This window comes from Lonchura striata, chromosome 1A (assembly GCF_050655825.1).
Source record: "Lonchura striata isolate lonStrDom1 chromosome 1A, ASM5065582v1, whole genome shotgun sequence".
Classification (NCBI taxonomy): Eukaryota; Metazoa; Chordata; class Aves; order Passeriformes; family Estrildidae; genus Lonchura; species Lonchura striata.
Genome location: NC_140741.1, coordinates 51,926,435 through 51,953,267, shown reverse-complemented (window position 1 = coordinate 51,953,267; position 26,833 = coordinate 51,926,435). Strand labels below are relative to the sequence as shown.

The window sequence follows — 26,833 nt, the reverse complement described above, 5'->3', positions numbered from 1 at the left end:
TGAGAAGAAGCGGGCCGCCCTCGGGGGGCGCTTCTGCCGCTGCCCCTTGCCTGGAATCCGGGTAGTAGCTCCCTGCTTCCCTCGTCTCCCCGGTTCCGCAGTAGTTGAGCCGATTAAAGCCCGCTCGTGTGTGCGGGCGGCCCTGTTGAGAGACAGATCATCTATTTTTCTCCGGTTTCTAGGGGAAGCCAGTGTTTTGTTCATTATATAGAAACGCGTATCAGTAAGGGGTTGTTTTCGTTACGATGGCTCCCGCCGCAGTGTGAAAGCTGAACTTCAAGCGGAACAGGGATCTTAAATTTTTTTTCGTGCGTTGGAGAGCATTAAAAAACCCTATCCATATCGCTTTGTTCTGGTGTGGGTATGTGGGAGGGGTGTTGGTACCAAGGGAGGTAACTTTCACTTGGGTCAGGGGGGGAATGCACGGGAAACTGGCTGTGAAGTTTCCTCAAAATGGATGCTTTGTGCATGTTGAACTTCATAGCAGTCTGATTGGAATCTCAAAACGTTAGCCAAATAAGGAAAGGCTGTGGCAATCCGGAGATAATGCGGGTTTGCCTGAATAGTTTTTTTCTCTAGAAGGCCAAAAGTTTCCACGCAATATTAGATTCACTGAATATCTATAAAGCAATAAAATACCTTTGACAGGCTAGCTTCTTGTTCTTAAGTTTGTAAGTTGTTCAGTAGTTTCAAAAAATATCTTAATTTTTATGTGTTGTAGGTTGATCAAGTAGAAATTTTCCCAAAATGGTTAGGTGAGGTGGTTTCTTACATTAAAAAAAAATGAGATGGTGAATTTGTTTTCTCCATCCTATATAGGTTTTTCAAGGCTATGAGGCTCTAGAAATACATAAACTGCCTTGCAGAACTGGATAGAATCCCCTCTTGAATATGGGTTATAAAATTCTATGACTATTTGCTCTGTTTGCTGTGGCTGAGTTGTCACTTGCTGTTGTCACCCTGTAAAGAGTGTTGGTTTAATTTCAGTTGTGAACTGAACTGGAAGAATGAGTGTGTGTTGCGGTTAAGCCTGTCAGCGTGTTACTGCAGCGCAGTTACCTGAGTGCAGGCTAGCCTGTCACTTCATTGGAAGGTTTTCTGTATTTATCCTCCACTAATCAAGTTTTGGTAGCTTCATGCTTCCAGGGAGCTCTCTATGAGAAGCCATACCTTAATTGGCAGATCCTTGGATCTGCAAGTTGCTGTACTCCAGTCATTGGTAGGGAAGGATGATGTTTAGTTTAACTCTATTGTTAGAATAAGAGATGGTGTTCTTTCTTTCTGATGTCCAGAAGGCATTTTCAAAATGTCTTTGATACAGTATACAAAAAAGCTTTCCTCAGGGTAATTCTGAGCATATTCTCCCCCCTTTTTTGTATGTTGTAGTCAGCTTGCAATTTGAAAGGGCAAAGTCTAAGGGAACAGAGGTGAAGATTTACATCACTGCTAAAATCCTTGCTCATGCTCCTCCTGTCCCCTCCCCTCCTTTAGTGATACCAAAAGACCTTTTCTGATTCTATGATACTGGAAGCAAATAAGATCAGTTGTGAAGTTATAATCCTCTTGAGGCAGTACAGTAAGTTACCTGTTGCTATGAAAAAAACATACAATGAATCCCTGCCTGTGACAACTCTGAATGGTTTCACTTCATTATTAACACAAAATCTTATTTTCTTCCAATATGCCATATAAAAGGTGCAAATCACACATGTAGTCTGTAGCATGAATTAATTTAATCCAATTTGGCTGCAGTGTGAAAAATTCTGTATCTGTTTTCAAAAGAAGCTCTTCAAAAACTTGTCATTCTTCCTGACACTTTTGACTGACTAATGGTAATTGTGTTCAAGTCGATGTTGTTATGTTTAAGATTGTCATGGAGTGCTGTTGCATTGTGGTTCTTTGGTTGGGTTCTTTTCTGTTTTGTGTCATCTGTTAGATCCCGTGTAGAAGACATTGCTCTTCAGAGAAGTAAATTTATCTCAGCAAAGGTAAAATTACTGTACTTTTTTTGGGTGTGTCTTTTGTCTTCTATCAGTTTATTTTTTCTAGTTATTGAGAACAAATACATATGCCTGGAATAGCAATAGAATTAAATGTTTAATGTAATATTTAGCCTTTGATTTTCCTGCTACATATGGCAGTTATAGGAAGAGCCTAAAGCTTTGTTTTATTTTTCACAGCTCAGGCAGTTGGAAGTGCTAAGGGGAATGTACCATTAATCCTGAAATTCTGGTGAACTTTAGGTCTGGTCTTTAATGGAGCATCAAGCTTTGTTGTTGAAGCCATTAGCTAAGCTTTTCCTCTGATTGGGGTAGAGTGCCATCACCATCAGAGAGCTGCATGTAGAATTGTTTCTCTTCATGCATACTGGAAAGAAAACAATTACTTGACTTGGTAGCTGATAGGAGGAAAGCAGAGAGGATATATATAGGTACTTACTTCAGCTCTTGACAGTGCCAGTGAGCAGATTTTGTTTTATATCTGCATGTGCACAAATGAGTGGACTTGAGTGCGTCACATCTGAGGACAGATCAATTCAATTCTTTGGTATCGTGCAGAAGAGGAAAAATTGTCATTAGGTTATTATTGGTTATTATTCTTCTATGGAATTTTGAGTTCAGATCTCACTTTAAGAACGTGTTCTGCACAAGTCCTTAGAGTAGGCCTTCAGCACAAAGGATGATACTGTTATGTACTGTTTTCCTGTCTATGAGATATATATGCAATATAGGATATTGCAGCAGGATAGTGTGTATTGTGCTGCATGATCTGCATTGTATACATACTGTGTACAGTGTACGTGTCTGTAAGACCAGAAGACTTTTAAATGAGAACTTAAATTTAAAATCAGATGTCAGTGGCATTACTCCAGTGGAGGTGGAAGTTTTGAGTGTTGCACTGTCAGATAGCTGTTATGCAGGATGAGATCTAACTTGAAGTGCAGCTTTTTCTAATCTGCCTTAACAATGGAATGTAAGGAGAATTTGAGAAAAGAAAGAAGCTCAAAGGTGAACTGTGACCTTGCAGATTATTGGGGGGGGGCGGGGGGGTAGAAGCGGCATATTCTGAAATAATATTAAAAAGCTATATAATATTTTCAGTAAAACCTGATCTTTTCTTAGACATATTTCTTCAGAGTGGGATTCAGGTCTCTTGTCCTGAAAGCTTAGCGCCTATCATTCCCCAGAGTTTGGACTCTCTTGTGCTTTCCTTGGCTTTCATTAAATAGAATTTAGTTCACTAGCTCTGACTGGAATTTATTGCTTAAATGGCTGCAAGTAGTTTGTCTAGAAGTTACACAGAGCTTTGTACAGGAAAGTGGAGCCCACCGTTTTTGGACAGCACCATGGAAAGACTGCATGTAGTGGGGAGGGACCATGATGTGGCCAGTTTCCTGGAAAGCTGGGTTCCCTGTACACATTGCTCTCCTGGGAATATTGAATATGCAGTGTGGAGTACCTGCACACACCTCAGCACTGGCTGAGATTAGGCTGTGGTTGGGTATCACAATTTATGCAACCTGCTTTTTGACTGCCCTTTTTCTTTGAGGCTGCTCAGGACTAGGGGATGGTAACCTTGTTTTTGGCCTCATTCTCGCTGGGTGAGGAGGGCGAGTGCTGCAGCCTGATTCCACCACACAGCATGGAAAGAGCATGTCCTGCTGTGCTGATCTTACCTGCTCTGGGGAGGGCACTGCTTTTGAGGTAGGATAAGGGAAATTGTCTTGGCTGGCTGTGCGTGGGGATCATTACACACCCACAGGGGATATTGTTGGTTAAGCCCCTGCTCCTTGTTGAAGAATTGGTGTCATCTTTTTTGTCTGTGAGAACTACAGTTTAATTAAGCAAAATTCCTCGATGGCTATCTCTCTGTATCAGTGTTTTTCTGCAACTCTTTAGGTGGTCAATTGAATGTGAATGTGAGACTTTTTTAGCAATGTTATAGTTACATCCTAGTTTGCATATAGTACAGTATACAGTGGTAAATAGAAATTTCAATTTGCTGCCACTGTTGTAGGACTCTGATGTGTTTATCCCTGAATACTAATCAAGATTGTGTGTTTCAGAGAATGTTTGCTTGCTCTTTCTGAGTAAGGACGGTTACTTCTGTTATTTCCTTTGGGTTCTATGACATTTATGTCTTAGATAAGTACCTTCCTTTGCAGGAGTTTGTGCAACCGTTTATGTGAAAAGTTCTGCCAGGGCTCCTGGTGGCATATTCTTAGTACCTGATATGGTAACGAGTATGGATACCTTTGGCACCAACTGTGTTCTTGTTGCAACACCCTTTCAAACTGCAGCCAGTGATGCAAAAGGAATATAAAATCTACCAGCACTGGATCCCTTTGCCGCAGAATTTGATAGAGGGCATTATGGCTGCACTGTCTGTATTCCTTCTGATGAATGGTAACGTAAGTCATGTATTTGAGCTGGGGCTGCAGCCCATCAAGCTCTAAAAGCAAAGGTCAGGTTGCCAGAGTCTTAAATCTCTAGAGTGTTTGCATCATAGCAGCCACACTCACCAGCCAACAGTAAGGAAGGTATGGAAGTAGCTCAAAGCTGTCCTAGTAACCTCCTGGCTATGACTTCTACCATTACTCTTTCAGAGAATGAAAATACTGGTGCGTGTGGTAAACTTGTTAACTTTTCAAAACTGTCAAGTAGGAGGACCTCATTTCATACCAAAATGTTTGTATGCAGTTACAAAACTGATGTTGAAGTCTCACTGTTTGGAGGGGAACAACCTACTAATCACCAAACCTAATGCTGTCATTGTGGATGTCTACCACTGAGAATTTTGGAGTAATTTGTTCAGCTTGTCTTATTATTCTTTTATCGTGGCTTCTTTTTTTTTTTTTCCTATTTATCTATGCTACAAGATAGACAGAGGAAATTAGTCCAGAAATAAATGTAATGTTGACTTCATTCAATAATCAGACTACAGAGGCATATTTGTTTAAATTCTCTTTTGTAACTGGTTCTTGTGTGGGCCACAGATCCTTCTCTCTGTAGTTACAGTAGCTAGGTTCAGATGGTACAGTAAGTACTTGTTAACTTCCTACTGATGTTGTCATCTAAGATTTTTAATTTTTTTTTCACTCTTTGAATTGGAGGCAAGAAGAGGGGGAAAAAAGGTGTGATTTTCCCATAAGATACTCTGAGTATAATAGTGGAAATTTAAATACTGTATTAAAAAAATTGTGTTCTCCTTGGTGTTTTATGAAAAAAATGAGTTACAATCTCTTCACCTTCTTAGGTTTATTTCTGTCAAGTCTGAACCTGGGATTTCTATGTGTTTTCAGTGCTGTGGATATTTCTTGTGCACAAACAGAATAACCCAAGTGAATTCTAGCATATAGAAATTACTTAGAGTATTTAAAACCAGTTTTCATGTTAGTGTAACTGACAGGTTTGTTAAACTTGCTAGTCATGGAGGAGGAGTTCTGCATTTTAGTGTAAGGATGAATTCAGCTGGTAGGGCTTTAGTATTTACTGAAGCCAATGTTCAGGGACAATTTCTGTTGGTCTCTAGATAGGAATTTCACTGTAGCATTAATGCTGCTTTTATAGTACAGCTTTGTGGTTTTCTATGTGTTCTAGTATATTTTTGGTATTATAACAATTTCTCATGATAAGTCATCAAAAAAGTACCTTGTAAGAGTAGATGAGTTGTATGTATGTACAACTTTTGTATGTATGAATAAAATTGATATGAACACACTTGATTTAAAGCCTTTATGATTTTGACATTGTAGTAGCAAGAATGCTGTTTTATCAAATTATAGAATTTCAATTGTTAGGTATATCTGAGGCTAGGAGACAGAAGCAGTCAGTATAAATCACTAGTACATTTACCACTCTGGAGAGATCTGTATTCCTGGCTTAACAATATATGCTACACTTTAGTTGGAACAGATGGTTTCACAGGCTCTTGTGCAGTTCTGCATTTGTTTATCCCTTTGCTTATGCTCTCAGTTGCTCCCTTTCTCTAAGTTATTACTTAGGCTAGTAAGACAGTACAATCCTCTCAAAAACTGAGAGCCCAGCAAACAGGTAGTCTCCTTCAGTGTAATTGTGTTTCCTAAGGCTGGACTCACACCATGTGAAATTGTGGAGCATGACCTGTTCTTGCAAATACTGAAATTTTATCTAAGGACATATCCAGATGGGTTAGACTTAGATGAACTAATATCTCTGAAAGCAATATGGAGGTAGTTTTGAACAACTGTAGCATGATCACACCACCTTTCTGGGATTCTTGCAGCCAAGAAACTATAAATTGCATCTTATTACTGCTGTATTGTAGTATAAATATAGATCATACCAAGTAAGACATGTAGTGTTGAGGCGCGGCATGCGCTCCTCGCCGCGGCACTCCGAGCCGTGCTGGGCGGTGAGGGAAGAGAACGGGCGGCCGCTTTCCCCCGCAAGCTCTGCAGTTTCAGTTCGTGGCGCGCAGGGACAGACGAAGGCGACACGGGACTTGGGGGGGGAACGAGATGGTTTTATTCCATGAGCCCCAAGACCCCGGCGGGCGGGGGGGCAAAGGTTTTATACAGAACTCAGGAGGACGGGTGTAGGAACAGTAACCAATGAGGGAATAGCAGGGGAGGAGTTTAGGGCAGAACTAACATCTGGAAGCTGAGGAGGGGGCTAGAATGAATGACAGGGAAGGTTCTAGGGAAAGGGGCAGGGAAAGGGGGGTTGGGGGGGGAAACAGATATTAAACAAATATCAAATGAAAGAAAAACACACCACCGCATCTCCCTCTTTTACTTTACAAAAAGAAGGAGAATTTTGTGGTTTAAGCAAATTAATAAAACATGCAAATAATATAAAATCATATGATAACATTGTAAATTACTTAAAGGACATGAAAGACACATTATTGCATTTATAGGGCAGGAAGAGTAGTAACAGCTTAAATTAGACACAAGACTGCACAAAACTTGCTGTTTTGCTGTTCTGAGTAACAATTTAAAATAATGTAAATAATGTAAATAATTGAAATAGAATGAAATAATTGACAGAAATTAAACTAAAAAATTTAATTAGAATGATTAAAATTATAACTATCTAATTTGAATAAAATAATTAAATGGAATTATTGGAATTAAATATAATAAAAGATCAACTAAATATAACTAATAAATTTTTAAATTTCGCAGCAATGCAGCAAGCCTGAAGCGATATAGTAGCTGAGTGATTCCTGTAGCAATAATGGTTAAACACAGCCTTTAAGTTAAAAAATATCAGAAAAGACTGAATTAATTATAATTATAACAAAACAACTTAATATAAAATCAAATTGTAACATTACATATTATTAAAAAAACATAAATTGAAAGACATTAAAAAATGATAAACTAATTGTGATTATAACATATGAAACATATAAAAACTTCATCTGGAGTATATAAAATTGTCTTAAATGAGAGTCCAAATTAAGGGTACAAAGCACAGCAGGATTTGTGACTTCATCTGATTTAGAATTTGCTGCGTCGCGGCGTTTGCGATGTTCAGCTTCTTAAATTCTTAAAGCAGAGTCAGCGGATAACGGCGCTTGTTTTAAAGCAGAGTCAGCGGATAGCGATGTGGTTTGTTCAATTTGAATGTCCGTTTGAGAGGTGGGCATAATATCTTGAGTAATAATTAACTGGGATGATTTTTTTTTTTTTCTATAAAATATAACTCAACAAACAGATTATTCAAAAATAATCAAAAGCAAAAAGAGGAATTCGTAGTTAAATAAAAAGGAGTATTGGGTAGGGTACATTAAGGAATAGGATAGGGGAATCAGACAATCACTTAATTAGTGATTGCCATGATTAACAGGGGGTATTGGCAAGGGGTGGACCGGGGCGCCGCCATTTCAGGGGGAAGACAAAATGACGGATCCTCAGTCCCGGGTTTCGGCTCCATTTCCTCGGGAGAAGATCCCTCCCGACCCTCCCCCCGGAGGAAGAGCCCGAAGAAGGATGGGGGAATATCCAACCCCGCCTCCCCCAACAGGGACTAGCCTCGTGCAGGGACGGTGCAGGGCTATTGGGGGAGAAATGGGACTGGCGGGAAGCCAGGGGCGGAAAAGAAGGGTCAAGGCGGGAAATGGGTCCCGAGCGGCGTGGCCAGCGCCATCTTGGGAGGGGGTGCCAGATACACTGCACTTGGCCTGAGCAGTGTCCGGCAGGGCACTTGGGGCGGCTCGGCCACAGCAATCCCCAAGGGAGGATAGGAAAGGGTTTTAGGAAAGTCCGAGGGGATGGGGGCATAGGGAGCTTCACAGAAGCAAAAAGGGGAAATTTATAGGAGGGGGGGGGGGCCGCCCGACGCAGCTGGATGTCGGCGCAATGCGTGGGTGTAAAGGGCCCCTTTTAACAACTCTCCTATAGCTAACGTGTCGTCTTCTTAGCTGATCCCTACTGGTGTCTTTTCTACCCCCTCCGTCCAGCCCAGAATGGGGAGGGGAGGATAGAGAAGACAACTTTTTCGAGGAGAAGAAAAAGCGATCTAATCTAGGTCCCCACAGAAGACTAGGCGAAGGATAGCACTCAGTGCTAGCTTCTCCCAGAAAAAGAAAACCCACCCGCTTGCCAGGGACATGCACGGCTACAGCCCCAGTCTGGGCGCAGACGGGGGTTAAAACGCGAGAAAAAAAAAGTGACAGACCCAGCCGCCCGTCGGGGCGACCCCCACCCCGTGTAGCCTACCTTACCTTGCAGGCTCGGACGGAGATGGCTTGAATCTTCTCCTCGACTCGATGGAAAAGTCGCGCTAAAAACTGGGGATGTTCCTTCTCTTTCGGTTTGGCCCTTCCGGAAGCCTGGGTGTTCCCGTTAAACCAAGACTCGTCCCCGAAGCCTTGGTTTCGGCCACTATCAGCCTCCGGTGGTCTCGCTGCAGATGCTGACCGAGGAATGAACCTCTTCTCGGTCAGCCCCTCTTCAGGCTCCCCCGAGCCGCTGCCAAAACCGCCCTCTGTGTTCTCGGGTAAGTCTGCCCGCCAAAAAGCTCTGCAGCCCGGCTGCCCGTGCAGCGCGGCTGCTCCCGGGCGGGAAGATGGCGAGAACAAAGAGGTCCCGGAGCCTCAATCTTTTTCGCTCGGCGCTCAGCTCCTCATAGCATCAGGCAGAGCTTTTACGGCCGTAGATGTTCCTCTTCCTTCCTTCTTCTTCTGTGAGGCGGGCGCCCCCACAAATTTGCCCGTTTTTTTTACAAGACGAAGGAGGGAACCATCCTCTCGCTACCATATGTTGAGGCGCGGCATGCGCTCCTCGCCGCGGCACTCCGAGCCGTGCTGGGCGGTGAGGGAAGAGAACGGGCGGCCGCTTTCCCCCGCAAGCTCTGCAGTTTCAGTTCGTGGCGCGCAGGGACAGACGAAGGCGACACGGGACTTGGGGGGGGAACGAGATGGTTTTATTCCATGAGCCCCAAGACCCCGGCGGGCGGGGGGGCAAAGGTTTTATACAGAACTCAGGAGGACGGGTGTAGGAACAGTAACCAATGAGGGAATAGCAGGGGAGGAGTTTAGGGCAGAACTAACATCTGGAAGCTGAGGAGGGGGCTAGAATGAATGACAGGGAAGGTTCTAGGGAAAGGGGCAGGGAAAGGGGGGTTGGGGGGGGAAACAGATATTAAACAAATATCAAATGAAAGAAAAACACACCACCGCAATGTAGCATGTGAGGACATTTGCCTAACAAATGTTTTGTTGGTGCCGAATAGTGTATTTTTCTTCATTGATCTTGACAACCGTAAAATGCAAACTGGAATGCAGCTGTAAGGCAGTGAAGCCATCCCTAAGCTGGTCGGCCTCTGATGCTGCTGGATGGGTGGAGACATTCCAAGCTCCTTTACTTTCCCGTGTGCATTCCTGACATGACAGTCAATGGAAAGCGTGGCATAAGAGTAGCAGCATTCCTCAGTTGTTTCCTTTCTAGTAATTCCAAGTCTGTAAGATAGAATACAAGAAGGCAAGAGATGATCACAGTACTTGGTGGGGGAGGGAAGCACTGTTGAATAATATATTTTTTAATGCATTGTTTTGACAAGACCTGGTACCCAGCTCTTGTGTTTCAGTTATTGAGTACACTGAATCAGCCACTGTGCTGATCCTGGACACACTGAATCTTTGCCGGCTCATTGACAAAACCAAAATTAGAGCAATATGATGAAGTCCTTGAACAAGACTGTTTCCCATTTATGCCTGAGTGGTGTTAGCACTCACCCCATTAACAATATATTTGTTAGGCTAGTGGCTTCTAAAGGTCTGTTTAAACAGAGTGAAGTGTGGAGTTGGCTTTAAAAAGAGGATGAAGCCCCTAAGAATGAAATAGCCTCATTTTGGGCCTACACACAGAAGTAGGTTTATCTTCAAGATGGCAAATAAATAGTTGTTATACTACTGTAGTTTCTGAATGCTTAAATTTGGCCTGCAACTAGCACATGACCATTGATTCTAATACTAAATTATCTGTAAGCTATTGTTTAGCCCTAAAATATTCAAAAGGGCCAAGTCTCACTGATTTTTTAAAAATCATTTTTAGTTCAGTCTAAAATAAGCTTTGATTGATTTTCCCATGTTATGATTGTAGTTCAGGGTCTTGAGTTGGAATTAAGACAGCTTGCTTTGATGTGATCAGTTAGCCAGCCAGTGGTGGCTATTATGCAAGTTTTAGTTCTGGGATGATTATTTAGTTTTGGAGTTTGTTTTACCACCCTGACTAGAAGAGTGTATCTGTATACAGTGTACCTGTATGGATACATTTCTTGAGTATTTCAGGTTTCTTTTATATCAGGGAATTACTTGCAAATGTTTGCTTTGTGTTGTAGATCTGATATATAGATAGATAGATCTCTTGTTTTTTCAATTTCCTAAGGTTTTCTTTTTTTTGTTCTTTCACAGAAGGACTGAGGTGAATGTTAACATGAAACCTGTTTGTTAGTAATTTTAACAAATCTCCAATCTTATAGTATGAACTTACCTGACTAGTTTCTCTTAAAATTTCACACTTGAAGCAAGTATTTGTCTAAGGCAAAATAATAATATCTTCATCTGGTAACCAAGGTGAACACATCTGACAAACATGTACACTGTATGTGTGTGGTCAGTGCTGCCTTCTGAAACAGTTAACTTAGATGAAGCTTTCACTGAGGAGCTGCATTCCTCTGTCAAACCCGGATCCTTGTGGGCCCCTTTTCAAACTGGAATAGCATCTCAGACCTACTTTGAAACTTTCAGCTTACAAATATCCTGAAATTTGCTTTAGTGCTCTTGACTGAAAACCTACTTTTTGCTTACTGAAGTGTAAAAGTTGTTATTTTAAGACTGTAAAGTATGTTGTCCCAAATTTTAACAAAAGTGTTGTTGATTGCAGTGTGTTTGCAAATAGATGCAATTATACTTGAATAAATAAGCTTAATTAAGTTAATGCACTTTTAGAGAATCTATTTATGTTTATAAAGTTATCTCCCCATCCCAGAGATGAAACAATCTGAAACTACTTATTTCCTCAATCAGTGTGACTACTAGTCCTATATTCTAGAAAATATAAATAACCCTGCTTATTGTCATTTTAGCATTAAGTTTATTTATATTTTTCTGAGAAGTCAATGCTCTAACTTGTTTTGCCAATCTGTTATTTGGAAATGTTTTAAACATGGTGCTTTAACCTGTTGAAAATTTGGGCAAAATGAATTACCTTAGGTTTTATCCAAAATGAAGACTGAAAATTTGGGTGCCAGCATTGTATCTGTGGGCTAAATGTGGACTCCTGATAAGTAATAATATCTTTTCTATACAGTCATATAAAACAATGTCTTTATAAAGCTTGCCAAACTTCACAATTTCCCACCACTTTTATTTTATTCAGCTACTGTAGCAAATTGAATTATTTTAGTTCCTATTTTTTTTTATGAGGAGCCTGCACTTCATCTCCTCAGTAGAAAATAAAAGTTTAGTGCTTACCTCTGAAGAAAGAATTTTTGTGTATGTAATGACAGTTTCTTGGTTTCTGATTATAACAGAGGAGAGGGGGTGAGTTGTGCTAGCATTGGGACTGTCAGTGTGTCTTTGTTCATGAGCCTCTCTGGACATGGCTTTTTAATCATTCATTGTCTACTTCCTTGTAGACAGCCTAGCCAAATGCTTGGCACTTGTCTCTCTATAGCTGTGTTTGTATGTGTTTAATAGTGATAGTGAATGCTAATGCTTGAATGTCACAGTGCTTATCAGATATTTGTACACTTAGGAAGAGAAACAGCTTTCCTGCATCTCTGCAGAGCAGTAACTGAACAGGTCTAGTGTCTCTTGTACTTAACACTTCTAATAGACTTATTAAATATTGAAGGTGGGCCTTGGCAGGATCTATGACTCCTAAGAAGGCTCATGAAATTACTGTAGAGACAAATCTTATCTATAGCTCTAGGTAAATACAGCGGTGGTGATTTTAAAACTTACTAGTTTCAAGGAAAACAGGGAAAAACTTGGTACAAATGACAGAAGATACATTATATATTTTGTGAAGTGTTTTTTCACTTACCCATGTAAGATCTGGGGGTGGGAGAGCTCTTTCTCACCTGTTTCCTCAGCAATTGGAGTTTGCTGTACACTGTAACAGTAAAAAACATGTTATTTGTAATTATAGCAAATAGCGTGTGCAAGCTCAAGTAGCTGTTAAGATGCGACTGCTGGAGATGAGCACTATTAGAATTTTTTGCTGCAAGAGGCCTAATTTTGTGAGAATTGCTGTACCTGTGAACAGTGCCATAACTTTCTGGAGTCTAGTCATTAGAAGGCTCTATGGCACAAGGAACATGGAAACAAGAATTTTTCTGGATGTGTACGGAGCAGTTCCCAAGGGAAGACAATGGCTTCAGATTGACTTAGGAAGACTTTGCAAAAGCTAGAAAAGCCTACAAAAACAAAACGTGTGATGATTAAGATGGTGGGTTTCAAATGATGTTGCTGCAATTATGGTTTGGCATCCTTTTTTAGGATAAGACACCTGCCATGTCAGGTGCATATGCTGGATTAAAACATAAAACAAAGAAAGCTCTGGCATAGAAAAGCTTGCATCATAGTAGTCCTATTGAAACTACTTTTCCTTTTAAGTTTGTTTTTAGGATTTTTGTTACTGTTTCTTGTGTGTGTGGTGGATTTTTTTTTAATTTTTTTTTTAGTTTCCAAAACACAGCATATAAATAAAAGCATCACTGAAAGCTGAAGGCAGGACTGTGGGGATTCAAATAAAAGACCAAATAGCACTTAAAAGTAACTTTCTGTTAAGAAACCTTGGTATCAGAACCATCTTCTTCAGTGACATATTGATCATCAACTACACAGAAATGTGACTGAAGTGTTTGTCTTAAGAGCTGATGCGTAATTTCCCCCATTTGGGAGATCCTCCAAGGGCTTTGTATCGCAATAGCTTCTTACCTGCACATATTTTAACAAGTACTTTATCTTTTCAAGACAAACTCTCATGACAGCATTTGACTTTGTTCTTTCATTTCTTGTAGGAGTTTGGGCCCTTTTAATTCCTTCTCTGTAATTATCTAATTTTATTTTATATTGCCAAGTTAACTCTCCCATATTGAAGTCATTTAACTTGGTGCTTTTTTCCCCTGTTGATTTTGCTTTGTCGTGTTTCACTGCTGATAATGTATTTGATAACATGCTTTGAATTCTATTGCTACTTGAAGGGCGCTTATGCAGAATTTAAACAATTAACAGCCTAAGTCAACTGATTTGGACTGCTGCATTGCAGCTTAAACTGCAAATATTACTTGGGTTTTAAATTTTAAGTCAGAACCCTAACTTTTTAAAACAAAAATGGTTTAAAATCTGGCTTCAGCTGTTCTGCAGTTGAGCTCATAGTAGGCTGTAAAGATGAGGAGTGTCACTTAATGAGGAGTGACATCACTAACTTTTTATCAATACTTCTGTACTTTTGATAGCTGTGATTCACGAGACCCATATTACTACATACAGTTGCATAAGTTTATCTTTTTAAGAAGTTCTGTGACCTAGATGAAAGTGGGCATTGGGAAACACAAGCTAAGAAACAATCTTCTGATCCTAAGAACAGTGATAAAGGTAGGATTTTTTTTAAATCTAGGTAAATTGCTCCCCTTTCTCTTTTTCTGTCCTCCTGTCACCTTGGTCTATTCGTGTTACAGAAACTGGATTTTTGACAATCAAATCTATCTGCCTTGTAGCTTTTAATAAATAAGCAGCTTTGGTTGGTTATTGGTGCTTTTAGAATTATAAAAGCAGTCTCCAAGTTCAAGTCTTAATCTATAGAGACCTTAACAAGGTGCTGGTATTTACAGAAATCCAGCATATGCCCTGCTTTGATTTCTTTCTCCAGGAATGGTCTGATGAGGGTTGGTTCCTTTAGTACTATCAGCAACCATTGAGGCACATGATATTTAGATGTCTGCTTTTCTTCCTCCTTGTTAGGATACCTAAGATGACTCTCCATACCCCCAAACCCATGAGTGTACTATAAATTTCTCTCTGGAATGTTTTAACTTTACTTAATTGCAGAATACAAGGAATTGTTCCTGTAAAGCCCAGTATGTAAATCAAAGATTACCATATACTTCAGCTTTTGTCAACCTCAGAGTGTAGATTGTGAAATGCTTCTGGCACTTTTGATGACTCTTGATTCACTGAGAATATTATGACTCTGTTAAGGTATTTATCTCCTTAATCCCAATTATTTTTCATGTAATCATAGAATATTAAGGGTTGGAAGGGACCTTAAAGATCATCTAATCCCAAAAAAATCCCTGCCATGGGCAGTGACACCTCCTGCTAGATCAGATTGGTCAAAACCTTACCAGAACTGTTTTTGAATACTGTCAGGGCTGGGTCATCCACAACCTCCCTGGCCAGCCTGTTCCAGTGTCTCACCGCACTCACAGTAAAAAAATTCCTTTAAACATCTAGTCTAAATTTAATATTGTTCTATTTGTACCCATTGCTCCTATTTCTATCACTACAGTTTGTGACAAAATGTCATTTTTCAGCTTCCCAGTAGGCCCCCTTCAGGTACTGGAAGATTGCTATGAGGTCTCCATGCAGCCTTTTCTTCTCTGGGCTTAACAGCCCTGATTCTCTCAACCTGGTCTGCCAGGGATGTGCTCCAGTTCTCTTACCAACTTTGTGGTCCTCCTCTGGGCTTGCTCCAACAGTTTCATGACCTTATGTTGAGAGCATCAGAACTATACACACCACTCCAGATGGGGTCTCACAAGAGCAGAGGAGAGGGGGAGAATCTCCTCACTTGACCTGCTGACCACACTCCTTTTGGACACAGCCCAGGGTATGGCTTGCTTTCTGGGCTGTAATGGTGTGCTGACAACTCATGCAGAATTTTTCATCAAACATCACCTCAATTCCTTTTCCACAGAGCTGCTTGCAATCATATCTTTGCCCAGCCTGTAGGTGTGTCAGGATGAAGTCCAGTTTTAGTAATGCTCTGGCTTTAGAAGTTGCATACAAGAATCTTTCTTAATCTTAGGTTAAGATGCAGGTAGTAAATCCTGTTTAGGCACAGTGTGATAGTGAGGGGTTCTGCAGTCTTCTTGCTTTGTATGTATGTATGCTTTAAGTCCTGCATGTAGGACTTAAAATTCTAGACAGTGCAGTCTAGGCTTGAATTTTAACAGTTGGTGGAACCTGACTTTATGATAACAAATGTTTGGAAAGAAGTCATTAACCACTGTGGTCAATACTGCAGAAAGCTGTCAATTTCTTAGAGGATAAACATGATACCCTCCTTGCCCGAAGCACTATATGCATACAACAGCAATACTGTTGCCAGTTTAGGAAAGAATAAGGAGTGAAGGGAAGTTCTTCCTAATATATTGGAAAAGACCTTTGAGGTCCAGTCCAACCTATGAACTTAAACCACTTTTTTCAGCTAGGTTGTGGCACTAAGTGCCACATCCAGTCTTTCCTTAAACACCTCCAGAGATGGTGACTCCACCAGCTTCCTGGGCAGCCCATTCCAATGCCCAGTGACCCTTTCTGAGGAATTTCTTCTTGATGTCCAACCTAAATCCCCACTGGTGCAGCTTGGGTCTGTGTGCTCTTGTCCTGTCCCTGGTTGCCTGGGAGAAGAGACCGACCCTCACCTGGCTACAGCCTCTGTTCATGGAAATGTAGAGAGTGATTGGGTCTCCCCTGAGCCTTTTCTCCAGGTTAAACATTCCCAGCTCCTTCAGCCACTACTCACTGGACTGGTGTTCCACACCCTTCACCAGCCTTGTTGCCCTTCTCTGGACATGCTCCAGCATCTCAACATCCTTCCTAAACTGAGGAGTCCAGCACTGGACACGGCACTCAAGGTGCAGCCTCACCAGTGCTGAGTACCGGGGAACAGTCACTGCCCTGGTCCTGGTGGTCACGCTATTCCTGATAGAGGCCAGGATGCCACTGGCCACCTGGGCACACTGCTGGCTCATGTTCAGCTGCTGTGAATCAGTACCCTTTATATATAATATAATAATATATGTATATATAAAATACAGGTCCTTTTCTGCCTGGCTGATGTCCAGCCACCCTGTCCCCAGCCTGTAGTGCTGCGTGGGATTGTTGTGGCCAAAGTACAGAACATGGTACTTGGTCTTGCTGAACCTGGAATAATTGGATTCCTTCCATGGATCCAGCCTGTCCAGGGCCTTCTGCAGAGCCTTCCTACCCTCCAGCAGATCAACACACACACCCAGCTCGGTGTTGTCTGTGAATTTCCTAATGGTAGACTCAATCCCCTCATCCCAGTCATCAGTAAAGATATTAAACAGGACAACAGGACTGTGCCCAAAGCTGATCAGGGGGGATGCCACCAGGGAGCATCCACCATCTGGATGCAGCACCATTCATCACTACTCATTGGGCACAGCCATCCAGCCAGTTCTTAACCCAGTAAAGGGTGCACTTGTCCAAGCCATGGGCTGCCAGCTTTTCCAGGAGTATGCTGTGGGAAGCTGAGTAGCAGAGTGATGGGGTCTTCTGGAACAACTAGGGAAAGGTAATGTCTGCCCCATTCTCAGCAAGGGGGCTGGAGGAAATGAAAGTAGCTTTTAGACTGAAAATTTCAGTGGGCACAGTGTCTGAACTGAAAAATACAGCAGGGCTGTAATGTACTGGCTGAATGGACTGGTGTGTCATGATAAGAGAATCCTCCCTTTAACCAGCAAGGGGTGAGTTTCTGCAATTGAGTCAGCGCAGCTGCTTTGTTGTCTTGAATTTCCATGTGTACTCTGAGGCTTGTTAAACGTGAGGCTTTTGACTTGCCATCAAGTGTATCCCTTTGTCTCTGTCACAGGTAATGTCCAGAAAAGCAAGAATCAAGGGGAAGTGCTGCATCTCATCAAAATAGTGCAAAAGGTCTGATTGACCGGGTTATGGTAAAGGCTGTAGGACTTGCAGTATTGAGGAAAGCTTACTGGAAACCTCTTGCTGAAGATGCTATAGTTACAAGCAGCTGTGGTCAAGAAAAGTTGCATTTTTGCAACAGGAATGAGTATCTTCCATAGGCAAGTATCAAAAGGTTATAGATTAGAGCAAACTCATAATGGTTTTGTTAGTCTACTTAGCTTTAGAAGTATTTGGAGATCTCTGACTTTCTGATCTATTTCACTTAAACATCTTTTCATTTCTATCCCAAGGAGTGGTAGCCTGTCTTAAAAACAGGCTGCTGTATGGCTGTTGCCTAAGTCGATATACTTTTCTCCCCTCCCACTTCAAGTGTAATTTATATTTTATGGTTAATAAATCTTAACATTGAGTGGCTTTTCTTTGCAACTGTTAAGAGGTGTTTTGATGTCATATAGTTTCTATTGACTCTTGTGATGTCCTCTGTGTTTGGGGTTGAATAGGCAGGTGTGCTCTAGAGCCTTATGATGTATAGTAGTTATGTAATTAATCTACAATATCACCATGTCTTCTTACTTTTTTTACTAGAGTTTACAGTTACTGCATGGGTAGAACAGGTGCTTAGGTGATAGTGCTCTTCAGCCATAGAACAACAAGCTATAATTTTGGCTTTAAATCTCTGAATTGTTGATGCAATAAACCTTTGCAGCATTCTTTTTCAGCTTGGGAATTGAAGCCAATGTCAGTAATTTTTTTCTTTTTTTTTAGAAGAATGTTCAAATTGACAAGCTTTAACTTTCCAGTCTCTACTTTAGTGTTAGTGTTGGGTTTGACCTGTGATTTCAATGTAAGTGTCACATACAGTTAAATAATTCTGAATTTTCTGTATTGCCATAATTCTTTCCTACATTTTGCCAGTAGTCATAATAACTTGTATTCCACTAAGCACCATAAATCACTAATCCCTTTTTTCCCCTGATTTCTTGCAAAGGACTGCGGGGAAGGAGAAGAATGGATGTTCTGCTGTTGCTAATTGGTAAATATATGAGTTGTACATGCTACTGAATTTGGAGATGAAGAGCTCTTTGAATGCATGAAGCCAAAATCCTGGCTCTCCATCACTGTACTATGGGATTGTTTAGTTTGTAATTTCATCCAGCGTTTGAGCTAAAACTTCTAGAAATAGATACTAAATTCTCCAGTAGCACTTGAATCTCAGGAGTAAAGTTCAGGGTAACTTTTGCCTCAGTTGATGAAGTCAAATTAAGCTTGCTTTGATGAACTTAGATTTTATTTTGTGCAGGTACTGACACAAGCAGCTCCTTCAGCTTGTAACCAACTATGATGTGTAATCAAGTATAGCCAGATTGCTCTGACCTCCTGCAAGCCAGTCTCCTAAAATGGAAATTATCCATTTTGCAAATGGAAATTGGACCCAAGCAGCTGTGAATTCCAGGAGACAAATACTGAAGCAAACTCATAACTTTATTCTTCTGTTCAAAAACCAAATGACAGTTGAGCCTTGCATTTGCCACTTGCTTTCAATCTGTGATTTTTTTTTTTCCAAGAAGTTGGGAAGTATTTTTATGAAGGCACTGCTTACTATCCAAAGTGTTTTGTTCCTTTTTTCACATAAGTCTTTTCTTTATAATTCTTACTTTCCCTAACTTCCTCTCCTAAAACAACAAACTCTTGCTACTCCCCAACCTCTGCTTCCATGGCTGCTGTTTTAGGGAGTTAGTGTTTATTTGCACTGAATCAGCTTTTACTGATTGAGTGGCAGGAAACCAGGATGTACAAATATGTACACTTTCATGCAGCAATGATGCCAATCACCTGCAGTTATAGAGGTTGTTGTGGAATTGCTGAGCTAAAAAGCCTGTTGAATGTAAAAGTGACAAATTATATACTTAAAAGGACACTTCTATTAATATGTGGCTCAGAAATAAATGTACTGACTAGATGAAAGATCTACTGTTTTATCCTTAGTTTAGCTTTGGAAATTGAAGACAAAAACTGGGTGAAATTGTATTAGTTGCTAGTGTTCTCTGCTGTTCCCAGGGGACTACTTATTTAAACTTAATAAAACCATCATTTAACTATTGTACAAATTTTTAGTTTGTGTGAAAGTTTGCTGTGTATTTTAGGTTTTCATGGAGGCTTGCAACTGGCACTACTTTAGGTTTAGTTTTTGACAAAAATGTGACTTGTAGGCAGAAGCAAAGCTGGCAATATATGCAGGCAACCACCAAGCTGTTCTGCTAACATGTTCCCAAGGATCCTACATAAACTGGAAAAAAAATTTTGCAGCCTTCTTAATCTCCATTCCTGGTAGCCATCCTGAAACTTTGCCTTTAAAGAAAAAAGGTTTTTGTGGTTGTGCCTAAGGCTGCAAAAACCACCCAACTAATGAAACTTTCACCCAGTGAAAGGTGCAAAATCGTAAGGATCTTTCCCAATAGCCAGATCACACTAAGAATTCTTTTTGGTGGAAAGTGCTTTTTGGGTGACCATTAGAATGTGAAAGTCAAAATAGAGCTGTGATTTGCTAAAAAATTATATAAAAGAGAAAAAACCCAAAACACAACCAAAAAACTCCTGCTCGTCCTTGAAGACAGAAAACCTGCTGTTGCTCCAGTTTTACAACCTTTCTGATTTAGTTCTCAAGTGGTAGACACAGTGAGCATGGTACTACTTTCTCTTGTGAGGTGGGGTGTATTTAAAGTACTTTAAGATGCTGGCTTTTGAGTGTCTGGTGGAAGGGGTTGCTACTTCTGCCACTGAATTATCTGGAGGATATTTGCTTAGCCTTTGTCTGCTTACTTTTAGGTGAAATAAAAAGGATGGATTTTCTTCTACTTTAAAAGACTTTTTTTTTTATCTGAGTTTTGAGACTTTTGATTTTTAGGGCCTAAGGAATTCTGACTTCCTCAAATCCTCAGCCATGGAAAGCACATACATAGCTAGAGATGGCATGTTTACTATAGTTATCTACCAAACAATCTTCTGTTTCTTGCTGTATTCTGGTGCCTTATTTTTTTTCTGTTCCCAAGGTTACCAGAAGGAATAGAATTATTTTTGCTTTACACATCATTTTCCTATGTGTGGTTAGCCAGCAGTTTCAGAATACTGTTTGATACTACGTTGACCTCGATAGCATGTAGTGTGATCTTTCCTATTTCAATCAGTTCGAGCAAGGAGTTTCCCTCCAGTCTAAATGCAAGAATACAGGCTTCAATCTGCTGATCACGGATGTCTTTGCTCAATCTATTCCTGGATCCTCAGAGCTTACTTTTTTTGGCAGGTAGGTAGGCATGTGTTGTAATCTTGCCACCTACTGCAAAGTTAGTGTGGACAGAAGTGTGGTCTTACTTCCTGAAAAGCATGGCATAGGAAGCAGAGAAATGAGTGGAAGGGAGGAATTGTAGCATACCAAGCAGAAAAGGTTTGTTACAAAAAGAGAGTAACAAGGTTTTTTAATAGCAGAGCATGCTTTGTTCCACAAAGCAGAAATGTTAAATGCATTTGTCAACTTTAGTGCTGTGTAAGTAAGCAAATGTTTCTTTAATACATGGGTTTTCTTATGTTCTTAGAGTTTGCAGCAATTTTGCCTTACATTGTCTTTTGACTTCCTTTTTTTAAATGACATGTGAACAGGTGACTGAGAGGTGCCAGGGGACACTGGCTTGATGAGAAATGAGTTTCAACAGAAGGTATTTTTTTTTGTGTTTTTTTTTTTAATGAAAATATGATATAGATTGTCTGCGTTGAATAGTTATTTTTTGAATTGGTTACAGAAATACAGATGCCCAATATAGTTCTTCAGGAGTATTATTTGGGGAGATCAGGACTTTTGCTGGTATGCCAACTAATGCTTGTCTGTCTGGTTTTCTTGTTTTGTTTTTAGGTTTTTTTTTCCTTTTTGTAGACACTGCTGGCTTTTTCTGCACTCCAGTAGCTTTTTGGCTACTGAAGCAGAAATCTCTTCCAGAAAACTCTTCCTGAATTATTCCACAGATATGGATATAGATATTTCTGAAGTTCAAGGTCTGGTGTTTAGAGCTCTTGTTGTTACAGTATTTTTACAGTAATATGGGAATTTATGTAGTAACTGCTGTATTCAGTGGCTTTTCTCTCATGGGCCTGACACAGAGACACAGCAGAAACTCCTAATGAAACAGTGGCTTCACTTGTGCTAGGCATTGTGTAGACCTCTGAAGACATCGTTCCTGCTCTACAGTGCATCACAGTGGAAGATGTGTATGAAGTTTGGGGAGGAAGAACACCATCAAATACATGAAATATGCTTGTTGCAGTTTAATATTTGATTATTTTTTAATTAATTTTTTTACTTATTATACCATTCTGTCAAACATAGATTGTACTATATTTGTATGTGTAATTGGGAATTGAGGAGCACTATGGTAGTACCAGAGGGTGGAAATTGTTGACAGTTCCTGAGCTGTTTGGTGTTTGCTTTGTGGTGTTTTGGTTGTTTTTTTTTTTTAACTTACCTGATTAATTTGGGTAGTTGGATAGACATAATTATTTAACTTCCTTAGGGTAATTTTACTCCAACCTGTAAACATTTTGGTATTTTTTTTGGAAACAGGAATGCTGTTTGAAATTATCTGATCTTGCAAAATGTAGTTTGTTTTTGGTTTTTTTTTTTGTAATAGTGTCTTCACACACTTGATGTAATAGCTATTAAAGGAAAGAAATGCTGTCTTGCTTTCAAAGACATTATTTCTAATGTGACAGAGGATCTTTCAACACTCTGATTTTTATTAAGTTTTCATTTCTAGAAATCCAAGATCCTAAAGTAATAAATTAAAATTACACAGTTGATTACCTTCTTAAATATGAGATGGTATAAGTTAAGATATTTACTGGTAAAAAGATCTAAAAGTTGGGTCTCTAAAATTGATCCAAGAGGTAATAAAGCTGTTGCTATGTGTTACTTGAGGGCAAAGAAGGAATGTGATAAATTTGGTATGCTGATATTAAAGTATTTGAAAGATTTTAATTTTTTAATAGATGGCCTGTAACTCTTGCACCAATCTCATTTGAATTGCAAATTTCAGCAAATTTTGTCTTGCTTTAACTGTAGTTCTGTAGTTGTGATGTTCTGAACATGCTTAGCCTTAAAGCATCCAACAAAAACATAGTAGCTTGCTTGCAGTAATGGAAAAAATGACTCAGTCCAAGTTGAGAACAGAAATTAGCTAAAAGGCAAACAGTAATTCTTAAAACAGAAGCTAAGTTTAAGCACTTCATAAACGAGGTTGAAGATCATCCTGTACTTCTGGTTTTCCAGTTCCATAAGTGCTTCAGTTGTAGTGCTCATGTGTAAATTTTAGTAAAATTTCCCAGTTTCGCTAAAAAGGTTTCACACTTTGTGCTAGGATGGGTTTACTACTACCTTACTTCAAGAACCATAAGACAGCACAGTACAGTCATCTGAGATTAAGATGCAGTTTAACTGAGGAGACTCATGCTGCCTGCTTATAAATGACACCTGAAGAATAAGGGTGGTGCCAGTTTGCTTGTCTTCTGCCAACAGCTGTGTGCTCCTTTGCAGTCATGAGGAGGTTGCTGTCGACACAAGGGCCATCAACTATTCAGCTTCTCTCATACTAGTCTGCATGCCAGAGTTCTGAGATGTAAATTTGCAAATGAAAGAAATAAGCCATTTCTTTATGAGCAAGATTAATAATGTATTGCAGTTCCACATTTAACCTTCATTTAAACCTCATATCTTCAGTTCAAGACCTTAAGTACAGGGTAATTTTGAATATTAAGCATTAATAGGGAAGATTGCTGTAATTAGAGAGTCATTACTTCATAGTTGAATGAAGCTAGCTCATAGATGTTTCATATAAAGAATGATATTAATTGAATCAACAATAAGATGCTTCTTTCCTTGGATTCTTGTTTAATTCAAGCTCTTCTAGCTATACATTTGCCCAAGCTAAAACTAGTAAGAATGTTTCTTCTAAACTACGTAGTTGTATTCTGCAGTATTACATTCTTGCTAGGCCTGTAGTTGGACATGTCGAGGTACCTACAAAAGCAGTACTTGGAACTTGTGTTGTAATGCGCATTGCAATTAGGTAGACATTTATTTTATAGATACTTTTGTTACCTCAGTGCTCTCCAAATCTGTTTATGAATAACATAGCAGGAACTAACTCCTGATTTTATGACATCCAAATGAGCTCTAAATTGCAGAAAACTGGCTTTGTCATCAAGTTTCTCAAGAGGAAGTGAAAATTAAACACAGAATCACATTTTTTTCAAGGTGATGATTGAGTTTTTCTTTTTTTACCTTCCCACATCCAGTCTTTGATGCTGGCTCCTGCATTAATGCTGTCTTCATTATGCAGATGGCTTAAGGCACAAGCATGCGTAGACTTCTTCCCTAGATAGCATTAGCTTCCCAAATAAGAATAGGGAAGGTCTGGAGCAAAGGTTTTGGTGTACCTTTATAGGTACTGGCCACATTTCAGTCCAGCGGTTTTCTAATCTCATTGTAAGACTCCACAAACACCTGAAGACAGTAATTTAAAGAACAGGAAAAATGAATGCAGTGAACCCCTTTTTGTTATTTGTGATAGCATCAGTTCATGTTATGCTTGATAACTTCTTCACCAACTATTTTTGATCACTTTTAAGAACATTACAAATCAGTGCCTGACACCTTAATCTGAAAACCTCAATTTTCAATGCTTGTGTAAGAAACAATAATTAATTTTTTTATATGGCTCTACCATAGAAGTAGTGAGAAAAAGACTCAAGAATTGGATCTTACTTCTGGAAACACTTAAGCTTCTGTAGATACCACAACTTCAGTAGAATTGTCTGTAAGGCATACAGATTTGTGACCAACTCTACAGCCCTTCATATACTTGGAGCATCCTTTTTCAGTACTCAAGTTTAAAATGGTATATTTAGGTTCTCCAGAGCTATAGCTGTAACTTCAACACATCTTTCTTAACAATAAACAACTCATATCCAAGCACAGGGTTTGCAACTGTTTTAGTTAAATAAGTTGCTTAGTAAAAGAAACTATTATGGTAATATCTAAACCTGTTTTACAGCAGTACTTATCAAAGTACTTTTTCTGATCTGTTAGATAATTATATGTTCTGCTTTTGGAATAGTGTGGTTAAATGCAAATCCCAGAGCAGCAAGTTTTTTAACAAGCAGTAAGTATTTTGTGTCACCATTGTTTTTGTTTGCTATCTTTGTGTGGGACAGCTCAACTCTGTTTTATTCAGCTTGGTTAATGACTTTATCCATTCATAAATGTGTGGATGTCCCATTGCTTTTCATTAAGGCTGCAGGAATTGATTCTCATAACCATCTTAAATCTTTTTCTTCTGAAACTTGATATGTACATTGATTTTAGTGCAGATATGTACATATTTTATTGACGAGTATATCAATAAAACTATATTGTATGAGGATACAAAGAACAGTTGTAAAGTTACTAGAAGTTTCTTGACTAGAAAGTGACTTGATTTGTATTCACGTAGTCTGGATCTGAACTTCTTCATTTTGAGCTCAGAAAGTGAGTGCTGCATTCTGCCAAATATCTTCTTTCACAACTGTCCCCTGCAGTTGAGATGCAATTTTGTGACTAAAATTAGGATGACCACTGCCCTAACATATGTTCAAGGTCAGCTGTTTGTAGGTTTTCGAAGAATGCTTTACCTTTGTGATCTTACCAGGCTTAAAACTTCAAAATCATGTATTAAAGCTTTTAATTTTCCCTGACCTGAATTTACATTCTTTTCCTAAATGGTTGTGAAGACTGGTGGGCTGAATTTTGTTGATAATCAAGTTACCATCTCTTCTCACTATTCCTGGGCAGCAAGAGTGGAATGAGGAAAGGGGAAGATACTAAGTGATTCTAAAATTTTTAGCTTATGGCTGCTAAGAATTTTTAGCTTATGACTGGATAAGAAGGCCCAGAGTGACTGTGCAGCCTCAACTCCTGTTTGTGTAGAGCCCCACATCTTGTGCACTGCAGCTTAAGATGTTTAATTGCAAAGTATGTGACCCTTTTAGCAACCTCTTCTGTCTCAGACATTAGTTATTTCCATGGGAAGAAAATAAACTGTGGCCCAGACTAACGGGGAAAGGCAAAAACTCACCTGCCATCTCATTTCCTACTCCCTCTTGCTCCCTAGTGTGCTGCAGAGGAGTGCTTGTGATATTTATATGTCTGTGTAATCTTTTGCCTAACCTAATTCAATCTAATAAGTCCTCAGCAGAGTGGTAGTAAGTAGGTATTTTCTGTGCCATTCCTGAAGCCAGGAGTGTTAATGCTATATTTATTGCTTCAGTGCAGGACTGATAAGGAGTGAATATGAATCTAGACTTGTATTGATACAGTGCTTTCAAACAAAAGCTCAGTATCCCAGCTGAGGCATCCCACAGAGGCAGTCTCTGCCGTTAAAGATTTCTTCTAAGGAGAGCCCATATATGTGGCTTTTTGAGTCTAAGACCTTGTAAAATGTGCTTTTAGCAAGTTGATACCCTGCAGAGCAAAGAATATAGTTGTAGCTACTCTGAAGTTACCATTATACCAAGCTACTTCAGATACATATTTCTGAACTAAGAAGGCATTTACTTTAGATGGGGGTATAGATACTGTGAACTATGGTGCTGTTATTGTAGACTAAATACCTACTTAAGCACAAGTAGGCAGCTCCTGTGCATTCCCATATCCTGTTGACAGCTCCTGTACATTCCCATGCCCATTCACTCTTTCCTAGGGGAGTTTAATTTGTTCATTTGGCAAGTCATGTGGTAGATGAGCTTGCAGTTGGAGAGCAGTAACTTCTAAAATACTAATATAACCAATTGAACAGTCAGTTAAATTGCTACTTAGGTCCACCCTGTGACACGATCCTGAGAACTAGTCTTAATTGTCCTCTGTGGATAAAATTACATAAATCTACAGCTTCTTAAGGATTTTTTTTTTTTAATTTGGGGGAATGTTAGCCAAATGAATTCCAAACTTGAGTAGAGATGACTCCTGATTCACAGTGTTGTGTATAGGTTTCAAATGTGTTTGGCCTCAGGGTCAAATTTAATATCAGACTAAAGTTTCACCTTTTACACAAAGGTAGCTGTCATTTTTTTGTATTTTTACCATGGTCACATAAGTACTCAATTTCTGTAATAATAAAACTGGTTCTGGGTCTTGTTTGGCTACACACTGCATGGTTTTTCTGCTTTGTTTTTTTGTTAGTGTCTTTGTTAGATGGAGTACATTTGCTGAGGTGGAAAAAGGCAGCTAGGTCTGGCAGCAGGTAACATTTATTGGAAAGAATAGTTCTGTTCAGATTGTGTTAATCTACAGGCACAATTTTTTATCCTTAGGAGTCAATCGGCTATGTGTTGATTGAAGAATTACATTCTAGTCCTACCTAAAGTA

General features: G+C 39.6%; 1 protein-coding gene and 1 long non-coding RNA gene across 9 annotated transcripts in view; both read left to right on the top strand.

Annotated features, from left to right (window-relative positions):
- PPP1R12A (protein phosphatase 1 regulatory subunit 12A) overlaps positions 1-26,833 on the top strand; it is a 116,688-nt gene that overhangs the window by 764 nt on the left and 89,091 nt on the right. The gene's annotated exons all lie outside the window — the stretch shown is intronic.
- On the top strand, positions 6-24,132 carry LOC146763481 (uncharacterized). Its single transcript, XR_014951914.1, has 2 exons — positions 6-18,232; positions 18,377-24,132. It is a non-coding gene; the product is annotated as an uncharacterized LOC146763481 (long non-coding RNA).